General features: G+C 37.9%; 1 pseudogene; it reads right to left on the reverse strand.

Moving 5' to 3' along the window:
- Positions 1–10,373: 10,373 nt before the first annotated feature.
- Positions 10,374–11,829, reverse strand: LOC131383565 (endogenous retrovirus group K member 6 Gag polyprotein-like; annotated as a pseudogene).
- Between the last annotated feature and the right edge of the window lie 740 nt (positions 11,830–12,569).

Genomic DNA, 12,569 nt, shown 5'->3' on the forward strand with positions numbered 1-12,569 from the left:
AGTGAGGAAATTATTATTGTTTCTATTTTACAGATGAGAGAACTGAGACCTGACAGGATTAAATAACTTAACCCTTGTAAGTTTACACACTTAGTAGGTAGAGCCATCTGGATTCAAAGCCAGGTATTCTGACTGCAAGACCAACACCCTTTCCACTAAACCAAACTTTGATTTTACTATAGAGAGAGCAATATATAATCAAAGTACATGAAAATGTATAGGGTTCATTGAAAATGGTCAGAATTTCATTATGTTTATCTTAAATTTAAAGAATTTCACATTGCAAAATATGAATTTAATGATACCGATTTGAGATAAAAAAGTGTAAACTCTACAGCTGAATGTTTTACATCATCCAACGCTAATTATTTTAAATATCTGGATCTAATTTATTTAACAATAAGAAATATGTTGTTAAGGCATATAAACTATAATCATATTCTCTCTTTCCTCCTTCTGTCCCTTATCTTAAAGATTTCCCCACTATAACAGAATATAATAGCAAACTACGTATAAGTAGAAATTCAATCTTGGCCAAAATTGTAGTCCCTAGAGTTTAGACACCCACAATGTGTAGTATATTTCCTTTTAATATGGAATCATAATTTTAATTTGGGAAAAAAATAGAATTTTTTCATATAAATCTCCTCCAGTAAGGCAATATTAACTGTTCAAATTTTCTGAACGTTTGGCAAAGCTGGGAAAAGATTACACATTGATTAACTCATTTATTAAACATCAGCAAACAGAATTAAACGTAGTTCACACTTTTTCCATTGTCATAACTTTAAAGATTCTAAAGAAAGAATATGGTTTTCCTGGTGATTAACAAACTAGGTATAGCTTTCACCATAGACTGGAGGCTAAAGAGGATGTGGTCTAGAAGCTTTCCTAGAAATCACGGAGCAAGCTTTTGCTATCATGGGCTTCATGTTACCACAGTATAATAGTTCTGACTCAAGGAAGCAACAGGAAGAGGCAGGTTTTCCTAGTGACCATCCCTGTAACATTATTCTTTTAGAACAAAGATTTTAAGAGACAAATATTTTAGACCTTGATCACACAGTACAACAGAATTGACCTTTTTCTGAACGGTTCTTTATTTTTAGAGGAAGGTCATTTTAGGATTGGTTTAAACATAACATATCTATTTGATTACAATTGATTCAATTCCGCTATGAAAATGTCTGAAGTTTTGGATTGAGTGTTCTTCAGGCTTATTTTACTGTCTAGACATAACCTAAATGGCAGACAACAACAGGCTCTGTAAATATCAGTTGTATCTGCAAACCAAAAGGCAGCCTTGGGCCATACATCTGTCATTTCTACCACACTTACACAAAGAGTATGTCAATCTCAGCCTTGCTCAGCCCTGCTCAGTATCAGGCCCTAAACAGCTTCAGCTGGAAAAAAGTAGTTACATTCAATCTTTGTGTCAATTCTAACCAAATCTGTTGGATATTTAGCACCTCACCTTCTCCAGGAGGTGAAGGGAGAAATTAGTCAAGTGTCTGCAACTTGAGCTCCTAAAACAGCTACAGCGAGGACTCCAATATCCTCAACACACCTGGATATGCCCACACTAAAAAGTGGGCTGGAACTAGAATTCTGTTTGACTGGGGCCCCAGCAACCTGCTTTAACAGATCTTCTCTCTGTTCTGGAACTTTCAACTGCTGACTAGTGTCTTGCTTCATCCCGGACACATTACCTGTTTGTTTGTTTGTTTGTTTGTTTGTTTGTTTGTTTGTTTTGAGATGTGGTCTCGCTGTCTCCCAGGCTGGAGTGCAGTGGCGCGATCTTGGCTCACTGCAAGCTCTGCCTCCCGGGTTCACACCATTCTCCTGCCTCAGCCTCCCTAGTAGCTGGGACTACAGGCGCCCGCCACCACACCAGGCTAATTTTTGTGTGTGTGTGTGTTTTTAGTAGAGACGGGGTTTCACCGTTTTAGCCAGGATGGTCTCGATCTCCTGACCTCATGATCCACCCGCCTTGGCTTCCCAAAGTGCTGGGATTACAGGCGTGAGCCTCCGCGCCCGGCCGACACCTTACCTTTTATCCAGAACTTTACTGCAACCAGCACGTAAGTATTGTGTGGTCTCCTCCTGCTCTGATCCCCACCCACTATGTAAAGTAATGTGATCATTATATAATCAGAGTTATTATGCAACTTATTGGACAAGATGACTTAATTGTTGTGTCAGTCCAAATGACCTGGCTAATCTGCATATTCTTTATTCATCATTAAAATGAACAGGAATTTCCCAGCCCTAATAGTATTCTATTGGGTTGACTCAAACAAAATCTGCACCAGCAAACCCACCCTCTGACCCAATAGTCAGAAAGAACATTTATTACATTTCTCATAGCAATAATTATATTGTGGATCATTCCTCTTCCTTTCATGGAACACTTGCCAAAAATGTTTTCTTCTTCATTTGTCTCCTCTGACTCTTTTGCTGTTCAATGGCAGGCAGGGAAATTTAAAGTCTTCTCTATCCAGCAAGGATTGCTAAAATGAGAGCTAACTCAAACATCTGACACTTACTGCCATGTTCTCTCTAGCCCTCCTAACACCCAAGAAACTCACTCTATAAATTCAGCAGTCTTGACAGAGGGATGGAGTTCTACATAGCATGTTCATTAAACTAAGTAGTTATACGCCCATTATGTGAACATGATATATCATTCCCCAGCTCTGAGGCAGCTACATGATATATATGTATATTCACCTAAAGCCTCAGCTTTATGAATTGTATTCCTTGGAGATTCCAGCAGCTCCAACAACTAGGTACACAGTCAATAATTACTTTCATCTTCCTCCTTTTATTTACTCTTTAAGAGATTTATTAAGATGAAGAATTACTGCATTGCTTTGCTAAGCCTTTTTGATTACTTTCCTAATTCATTTATCATGAACTTTGGAACTATTAGTTGAGTTTTCACTACTTCTAGTCATCTAGAGTCTTGTTTTATTTAAACAAGGTTCTGCATCCTCACTGGTTTTCTTCGAACAGGCCCTTTGGCTTACACACTATTTATTCGAAGTGACACATGGTAGAATTTTTCTTTTATAAAGATACACAAGAGTGCAATGCGCATGGTTACTGAGAGTTGCTATATGTGTTAAAATTGGTACTGGATCACTCACAAAACTTTTTAAATGTCTATTCAATGCTATAGTCTCAAATCCCTCCATGAAGGGGAACACTAAAGGGAGAAGGCTAGAGCGCACATACAACAAGCTAGGCCTGGTTCCAGGTGCCATTGCACACAACAGGGCACTTATTTTCACAGCAACCCTGCAAAGTATGTAATACTACATCTACTTTACAGATAAAGAAGTTATGGCTCAAAAAGAACAGTGACTTACTCAATTTCATGCAGTAAGTACTGGGCTTAGAATAACTGCACTAAGTGGCTGGTGCCTTGTTCTGTTGACCTCACCCCTCCCCTTTCATAATCCTAAGTACTCGAGAGTTCACCATATGCTAGATATACATGTAAGTCACTTGCATGAGATAAAGGCAAAGGTCCACATCACTTACACTTCTCTCTTCCTTTACCTTTTCTTCAGAGGATACCTACCAGGTACCTCTTACTCATGACAGACATGAATACAACTATATCAATGAAAACATTAAATGTGAATGGATTACAGAATCCAATCAAAAGGGAAAGATTGTTAGACCGCATAATAACATAATTCAACTATATGCTATCTACTAGAGACACATTTTAGACTCAAAGGTATTAATAAATTGAAAGTAAAAGGCTAGAAATGGGTATATCATGCAGACTACAATCAAAAGAACACTGGAGTGCTATACTACTATCATACAAAATATGCCTTAAAACAAAAAAGCTAGAAATCAAAGGAACAATTTATAAACATAAAAGGGACAATCAGATAGATATAAGAATTATAACTATATGCACATAATAGTAGAATACCAAAACACACGAAACAAAGACTAACAGAAACAGAGAGAAAAATGAACAACAATAATAGCTGCTAACTTTAATATGCCACTTTGAATAATGAATAGAACAACTAGACAGAAAAGTAACAATTAAATAGAAGGCTTGAATAACACTATAAACCAACTAGACCTAAAGGATATTTATAGAACATTCCATCCAACCACAACAGAATATATATTCTTCCCTAGTACACATAAAACATTCTTCAGGATAGAGCACATGTTCAGCCATAAAACCAACTGCAGTGAATTTAAAACAATAAAAATAATACAAAGTGTATTATATGACCACCATGGAATGAAATTAGAAATCAATAACAGGAGAAATTTTGAGAAACTCACAAATACGTGAAAATGAAACAACACGTGCCTAAATAATCAACGGGTTGAAAAAGAAATAAAATGGAAAGTCAAAAATATTTTGAGATTAATCAAAATCAAGATACAACATATCAAAATTTATGGGATGCAGCTAAACAATGCTTAGAGAAAAATATATAGCTGTAAATGCCTATATTAAGAAAGATGATATCAAATCACATAAACTTTCACCTTAAGTTACTGGAAAAAGAAGAGCAAACTAAGTCCAAAGCAAGCAAAATAAAGTAAATAATAATGTTTATAGTTAAAATAATGAAACAGAGAATAGAAAAATAATATGGAAAAATCAATGAAACCAAAAGTTGGCTCTTTGACAAGATCAATAAAACTGACAAGCCATTAGCTATTAATATATTGATCACAATACAAAGGAGAAGAAGCAAATTACTAGAATCATAGATGAAAGAGGGGACATTCCTAATGACCCTACAGAAAAAAAAGAGTATAGAAGAATACTATTAAAAATTGTATGCCAATAAATTAGATTAAATGACGAAATCTCTAGAAGGATTTCACAACTAGTGAAACGGAGTCAAGAAGAAATAGACAATCTGAATAGACCTAACAAGTGAATAGATTGAATTAATAGCACAAAAATCTACACACAAAGGCAGGCCTAGGCCAAGATGGCTTCACTGCTGTATTCTATCAAACACTTAAAGAAGAATTAATATCAATTCTTATCAAACATTGCAAAAAAAATGGAAGAGGAGAAAACACCTTTTAGTTCATTGAATGAAGCGAGCTTTGCTCTCATACCAAAACCAGACTAAAATATCACACAAAAAAGAAAACTATAAATATGGATACAAAAACTTACAACAAAATATTAGCAAACAAAATCTAGCAACATATCAAAAGAATTATATATCATAACCAAATGGGATTTATCACAAGAATGCAAAGCTGATTTAATATCTGAAAAATACTTCATATCTATAGAATAAAAAACAAAAATTACATGATCATGTTAATAGATGAAGAAAAAGCATTTGATGAAATCTAACATCATTTCATGACAAGAACATTCAACGAACTAGTAATAGATGAGAACTTCCTCAATCAACAGGTTGAGGTTTATCAAAATGGCATGTACAAAAACCCACAGCTAACTTATCATACTTAATGGTGCAAGATTGGATGCTTTTCCTCCAATATCAGAAACAAGGCAAGGATATCCAGGCTTACCAACTCTATTCAACATTGTACTGAAGGTTCTAGCCAAGGCAACAAGGCAAGAGAATAACTGGCTTATCAGACATTAAAATGCATCAGTGTGAGCTGCAATTAACATTTAATGGCCAGGCACAATGGCTCACGCCTGTATTCCCAGCACTTTGGGAGGCCGAGGCAGGTGGATCATGAGGTCAGGAGATTGAGACCATCCTGGCTAATACGGTGAAATTCCATCTCTACTAAAAATACAAAAAATTAGCTGGGCGTAGTGGCAGTCGCCTGTAATCCCAGCTACTCAGGAGGCTGAGGCAGGGGAATCGCTTGAACCTGGGAGGCAGGGGTTGCAGTGAGCCAAGATTGTGCCACTGCACTCCAGCCTGGGTGACAGAGTGAGACTTCATCTCAAAAAAAAAACAACAAAAAAAACCCAAAACATTTAATATAAATTGTTGGCTCTTTGAGAAGACAATCACTTTAGAGCTAAAATTCTACTCCAAAACACAAATTTCCCAAACTAACCCTACCCCAGCTTTAATTCTAACCTACTTTGCATGCCCTCATCAATACTTTATCCATTCAGCAAATATAGATCTACACTGTAACTTAATACCTTTTACCCAAGCTGTTTTCTTAACTTCTATTACATGTCTATTCAACAGAAGCTATTACCTACTTTTTTTCATAACCCCACAGTTGAATAAATGAATTAAAATTTTATGATCTTGGCTTCCCATTTCGTATATTCTTGACATCACAGAAAAACTCCCTAAATTTACAGAGCTTCACTTTCTCTAAAAGTAAAAGGTAAGCACTCTTTCTGTCACTCAAGTGCTCCTTTTTCCCTTAAGCACCAGTGTCTCCAAATCTGCACTCAGCCAAAAGTGTGTAAGAGAAATATCATCTAATGAGTTCCATAATAGTTAATGTGCTTCATTTACTTTATAATGAAATGAGAAACTTATGCTTAGTGTTGAGCCTGTCATTTAAAAATATTTGCTGAATGAATACTGTATGTAGAATCTATACTAAACCCCCAGAGAATCAAATACAGTAAATAATAATAATAATAAACTGGGGAATATAAAGAACTCAGTACACTGACAGATACCAATCTGGGATGTAGTCACAGAGCTGTGATGTGATTTGAGCCAAGTCACATAATCCCTCTTTCAGTTCCCTTTTCTGAGAAAAAGAATTGTCTGTCTCTGGGATGGTAAAGAAATTTCATCTCAAGTGTCACATCCAGTTGATTGGTAATGATGCCTTGAGTTGTGGAAAGAAATATGAGGCTCAGTTCAGGTTCCATAAAAACAGTGCTATGATCAATTTGTGATGTCTAAGAACAGTCATAAGTGAGAGTCTTGAAAAGAGCAGTTGACTACTCGCCATCTCTAAACTATTCACGTGTAAAGACTATTCATTTTTAATAAAATATGATCTGACTTATCATGCATTATAACTTAATATCATCTTATATTGATGGTAAAGTTATTAGTAGCTGCTTTCCTTCATTTTAACTTGCCATTAATTATTGGTTTTACAGGGTACAACATTTTCTGTAAATGACTCAGAACACCTTGAATATTATTTTATAATATATTTAGTATTTAACTAAAGATATCAATTGCATTTAACTATCCGTGTGAACAAAAAAATTAGGACAACGTTTATAAGAAGTGTTGAACAAAAAATCCTCTTTGATAAGAATGCTTATTGTCTGAATTCAAAATATCATTTTATGTCTCATCTTAAAACATCAAATTTCTCCATTTTTTTCCTGTGGTTTAATTACAGACCACAATTTGCTATCAATATAGATTATAACTATGTAATAGTTTGATACCTTGTTTTTTTAATGTGAGATATATAGATATATATATATTCCACAAATATGTATACTTAAAGCTTTAATTTGAATGCCAAGCAAATGATTTTTTCATTAATCAAGTTGCAAAACTATGAACAAAAGAGATGAAATGGTGTAGTTTTAAAAAGTGATTATTTTGTCACAATTTTAATTTTGAGACATTTATCAATGGTTAGCCAAATGTGAACCACCTAGAATTGTGAACTGATGTCTGATACACTGATCTCTTGAATAATGCAGTATTAATGTGATTCAAATTCCATTGGTTCAATAAGACATCAGTAATTTCTTATTTCCCCAAGTAAAACCACACTTGTTCTTCAAAAAAATTACCTTATTCTATTTCAACAAAACATTATTAATGTTATGTTATTTCTCTTTTTCTCTTAATAGGGCCTTTTAAAAATGTTATTAGGGTATTTTCTATTTTTTCTTGGGAGAAGATAACATGTACATTTTTGTACATATCGACATGAGTTATTTTTTACACAAACAGAAGAAATTTATTAAGATTTCTATTAAATTCATTACAACATTTATTTTGAAATTAAAATATTTCTTACTTATTTTACATGAAAATTCAGTAAGTGTATCTATCTGGCAAAATGGAGGGATTCTAGTATATCAAAGTTTCACTATTTTCAGTTTAGATTGCCCCAATGGTCCACCCTTTTTTATTTCCTTGGCTCTTCCATCAATTATTTAAAATAAATCATTTGCATGCCACTCATTGCAACACTGGTTAAAATAACTATAAGCAGGGATCTCACTTTTTTTTTTTTTTTACTAAAAACAAAAGTCACAATTCAGAAATCATCTTCTCATAACCCTACTGGTAATCCTAAGAATCTAATCAGGCTAGTCATATTTTTCTCCAAATTTGTGCAAATTACTTAATTAAAAATGAATGGTAGAGAATATTTAGAATTACCTGTAATGGCTATAACCCTAAATGACAACAGAAACTTTCTATTGTCAAAGTGTTTTCTTTTGAAAACAGCCTTTACTAAATTATCAGTTGCCCATGGAGCTTAAGATTCACTTGCAACACTTTAGTTCCCCAGTTGGTACTAATTTAACAACATCATAGGAGGCAAATATGGTGATTTCTCAGTGTGGTCATTTATCTTGTGTTTTTATAGCATTAGTTCCTGTTTCCAAGATGCCCAACATTTGTGCCAACAGATGGCTGGAAAACGCCTCAGTCAACAAAGGAGCAATGTCTACAACAAAGGGACAATGGATTGAGCAATCAGGGAATCACCAAGCCAGACAGCAACTAATACTTTTAAAATAACTGTAAACTATTTACAACAAAGCTCTACAATAGAAAAACTAAAAGATCTATTTCATGTAATCAATGCTGAATAATAAAATTTTAATTGTATTTAATATATTGTAGTTGATAAGTATCAACTACATCTCCATTGATGATTGAACCTTAACAATTCATTCAATACAAAATTGGAAAAAGATACTCCCTGACTTCAAGAATTTCACAATGAATTGGGATAGGCAGATGGGTCAGGTAATTATCTCAGCTCTTGCTTGGGTAGCAAGGGGTATGTAAATCAGATTAGGAGCACCAGGATTCCTTTCAAGGGAGGTGATATTGAGCAGAGAGTTGATGGTAGAGTACACATTAATTAGGAAAACAGGTGGTGGGAAGTCATTCTGAGCAGAGGGAAGAACATGTGGGAAGCCATAGAGCATCATAAGGCATGACCCAATTCCAGCGCTACTAGAGGTTCAATATATCCAATGAGGCAGGAGCCAGAACTAGGGGCTGGATAATAGAGAAGCTTGCACGCTAAACTTATTACGAGCTTTATTTTGAAAGTAGTGGAAAGTTATTGGACCACTTCAAAAGCAGAGTGTTATGTTCAGGCTTGAATTTTAGAAATACCTTTCTGGTAGCCACGTGTAGGTTGGTTTGAAAGGGAGGCATCAGACATGAGACGAATTAGAAAGCTGTTGCAATAATCTGGGTGAGAAACAAATGAGGGTCTAAACTAAGATGGCGGCTGGAGACTAGAGCTGGAGAGGGGAAAGCCTTCTGTATTCATCCACTTCTCTCCACACCCACCATTTCGGCAGAAGCCTAAGCCTTGCTCATCCCTTACTTGGCTACATTTTCAAAAGTAAGAAAAAACTTTTTCCTGAAGAAGGGGTTTCTGAGACAAGTAGGTAAAAGAAAGGTCAGTGTGTGGGAGTGTGTGTGTGTGCCTGAGTAAAATTACAAGCTAAAGAGGAAGGCAGCATTATGTATTCTCTGTAGGTGAGCAGGGAGCTTGCTACTCTACACAGTGCTAATGTAATGAGTCCGTCCTGTGCCTATTCATTCAAAATAGGATTGAGATATCAACTTGACAAAGGTTTCTCTCCTTGCAGGACCCCTATTTGTTACCAACTGTAAGATAATCTGAAAATCAAGTCCGATTGCTTGGCCAGGTTGGGTTGGGTGGTATGTGCGTTGTAACGCCAAAGTTTCCTGCTTTAGCAGGAAAAGTAGTGGGGTAAGGAAAAGCAGTGGGGTCTTTTAGCTTGATTTGCACTGGATGGGCATTCTTCTAAGGCCCAGACCTCAAAGTTGATTTCTTCTTCAAGTAGGGGACAACAAATGACTAATTTGTTTCCCATATTCACGTAGATAATGGCCCCAGCTTTGGCTAATATGTCCCTCCATAATAAGGGTGCGGGACTTTTGGGCATAACAAGAAAGGCATGTGAAAAGAACAAAGTCTCCCAATTGGCAGCTGAGGAGGTGAGAGAAATACCCGGTTACAGGCTGTCCTAAGATTCCTCTGATAGTAACGGACTTTGAGGACAGTCATCTGGGGCAGGAGATTAAAACTGAGAAGGCCGCGCCAGTGTCCAGGAGTAAGTCCACTTCCTGGCCCTCAACGGTCAAACTTACCTGGGGCTCTGTGAGGGTGATGGCATGAGCTGGCGCTTGCCCCAGACACCCTCAGTCCTGTTGCTGAATCATCCGGTTGGGTGCTTCTTGTCCAGAGGGCCTTTGTCCTCTGGGGCAGTGTGCCTTCCAGTGATTGCCTTGGCATATTGGACATTGGGGAGGGGGTGGTTTGTTTTTTGTTGGACAATTTTTTTTTAAGTGTCCTTGCAAACCGCACTTACAACAAGCCCTACTAGGCAATTGGCCTTCTCTCTTGGTTCCCTCTGAGCCACCAAGGTCTGCCTGCCTGAGGGCCATGACTAAGGCTGCAGCCTTTCTCTTATCTTGCTTTTCCCTTTCGGCCTGTTCCTCTTGGTCCCTGTTACAGAACACCGAGGTTGCCAGGTTTAATAATGTCTCCAAATTTTGTTCTGGGCCTAAAGCAGACTTTTGGAGTTTTCTCCTAATGTCAGCCGCTGATTGGGTGATAAATTTATCCTTTAAAATAAGTTGGCCTTCTACGGAATCTGGAGTTAGGGAGGTGTGCTTTCTTAGGGCCTCCCTTAGCCTTTCTAGAAAAGCGGAGGGGTTCTCCTCTTTTCCCCGTGTAATTGTGGATACCATTGAGTAGTTTAGAGGCTTTTTCTTAGTCTTTCTCAACCCTTCTAAAATGCAAGTTAGCAAATGCCTGTGGCTCCAATCTCCATGATCTGAGTCAGTATCCGAATGAGGGTCTACACTGGGGACTGCCTGTTGCCCTGTGGGGAATTTTTCCTGCTCCTCCAGGGTCATTCGATCCTTTACCTGGCTAAGGTATCACAGATCCTTAAATTGCCAGGCTGCTGCTAAAGCTGCTTCTTTTTCAGTAGGACTTAAGGTCTGATCGAGAAGCAACATGATATCTCTCCATGTTAGATCAAAGGACTGCCCCAATCCTTGCAGGACATCTATATAGTTATCAGGATTATCCGAGAATTTTCCCAAATCTGCCTTTATTTGTTTTAAACCTGAGAGTGAGAAGGGGGCATGCACGTGAATGGGCCCAGATTCTCCTCCTACTGCTTGTAAGGGACATGGTTTGGGTGCCTGGCTCAGGAATTTACATTCTCTTTCCAGTGTGCCTTTAACACTTCAGTGGGGCCGGATGGAGGAGAGTCAGTGGGGGAAGAGAGTGGGGCTGAGGGAAGAGGCCCTGAGTATGGAGGCAACTGTGGGCCTCTGTCATTTGGGCAAAGCTTGCAGGCTTGGCCCAAGGCAGTATTGTCACGAAGGCAAAGAAAGCCTGTACATAAAGGACTTCACTCCATTTACCTTCCTGTTTACAGAAAAGATCTAGTTGTAGAAGGGTGTTATAATTAATAGTTCCCTCAGAGGGCCAAGTTTCTCCATTTTGTAAGGAATACTGTGGCCAGGCAGTGGTACAAAAGAGAATCAGCTGCATCTTTTTTAAGGTTTCAGGGTTGAATTTGTCCCAGTTATTCGGCATACATCTTAAGGGAGTGTCCAGTTTTGAAGGTGTGGTGCCCATCTGGAATTTTAAACACAGGGATGCCCGCAACCCTGGTTAGTCCTAGGACTTGTCTTCCCTTAGGGCGTCCCTCAAGGGTCAGGTCCAATTGTGCTCAAAGCTCATGGCTGCTTTCCCTGAGCCCTCCATCTACCGAATTTAACCATGCTTACCAGCGGGATTGCCCCTGCCATGCACCCATTGACCACTAAATGGGACATAAGGACTGCTGGATTTAGTGTGGTCCTTCTGCCAACGCGTCCTACCTGTTCCAGGGTGGCAAGGCCTGGGTCAGGGGCACCACTGATGCCTGCATGCTAAGGCCCAGTTTACATAGGCCTGACCCTAAAACTGTCCTTCAAGGAGGAATCTCTGAATTAGCAACAAGAGGCTTGGTAAACTTTAAGGGGGTGGTGGATGACCTCTAGGCCAGGGCCTAGAGAAAAGCTGCTGTACTCTAGCCTTCTGTCCCCATTTGCCATCAAAGGAGTAAGCCCCTCTTTTAAGGTGGTGCCAGTATCCTGTGTCCTAAATGACTATATTTTCTTCCTTCCAATACCAACTATTGAATGGTTCAAATAGCAATTCAACAGCTCTAAGAGCTGTACCTATGCACCACAGATTGTACTTGAGAGGCCCCAAGGAAGGGGAAAGTCTCTCTGGGGAGCAATGGAGGAAATGCCCTAAGGCTTCTACTACCCACATGAAAATTACAGACCTGTCTTTAAATTGTCCTGATGTGGGGGACCATACACTATGGT

The sequence above is a fragment of the Hylobates moloch genome, unplaced genomic scaffold (assembly GCF_009828535.3).
Source record: "Hylobates moloch isolate HMO894 unplaced genomic scaffold, HMol_V3 SCAFFOLD_5, whole genome shotgun sequence".
Taxonomy (NCBI): domain Eukaryota; kingdom Metazoa; phylum Chordata; class Mammalia; order Primates; family Hylobatidae; genus Hylobates; species Hylobates moloch.